Source organism: Psammomys obesus, unplaced genomic scaffold, assembly GCF_907164565.1.
Source record: "Psammomys obesus unplaced genomic scaffold, mPsaObe1.curated_primary_1811, whole genome shotgun sequence".
In the NCBI taxonomy this organism is placed as follows: Eukaryota; Metazoa; Chordata; class Mammalia; order Rodentia; family Muridae; genus Psammomys; species Psammomys obesus.
In genome coordinates this window covers 2,645,365-2,646,072 of record NW_026594354.1, presented here as the reverse complement: position 1 = coordinate 2,646,072, position 708 = coordinate 2,645,365, and the positions used below count along the sequence as shown (strand labels likewise).

Here is a 708-nt window from a genome sequence, read left to right as displayed (position 1 = left end):
TTATTGATTGTTGATCTTAAAGCCTGTGCTGGTGGTGTTCTGTTCAGGAAGTTATCTCCTGTGCCAATGAGGTCATGGCTCTTCTCCAATTTTTCTTCTAACAGATTTAGTGAGTCTGGTTTTATGTTAAGGTCATTGATCGACTTGGACTTTAAATATGTACACGGTGATAAATATGGTCTATCTGCATTTTTCTACACGTAGATATCCAGTTACACTAGCACCATTTATTGAAGATGCTATCTTTTTTTTTTCTTTATATGGTTTTAGCTTCTCAGCCTTTTGGCTAAGATCAAGTGTAGTATCTGTTCTTTGTCAAAAATAAGTTTCCATAGGTGTGTGGGTTGATTTCTGGGTCTTCTATTAGATTCCATTGATCCACCTTTGTTTCTATGCCAGTACCATGCTATTTTTATTACTGTTGCTCTATAGTACAGCTTAAGATCTGGGATGGAGACACATCCAGAACATCTTTTATTGTACAGGATTGATTTAACAATTCTGGGGTTTTTGTTTGTTTGTTTTTCCACATGAAATTGAGAATTGTTCTTTCAATGTCTGTAAAAAAATTGTGTTGTTATTTTGATGGAAATTCCATTCAATATGTAGATTGCTTTTGATAGAATAGCCATGTTCACTTTGCTAAGCTTACCGATCCACGAGCACGACATATCTTTGCAAATTCTGACACCTTCAATTTCTTTCTTC

The 708-nt window shown here is 35.0% G+C and overlaps 1 pseudogene; it reads left to right on the top strand.

Moving 5' to 3' along the window:
• The first annotated feature begins 266 nt into the window (after positions 1 to 266).
• Positions 267 to 374, top strand: LOC129685237 (U2 spliceosomal RNA; annotated as a pseudogene).
• The last annotated feature ends 334 nt before the right edge of the window (positions 375 to 708 follow it).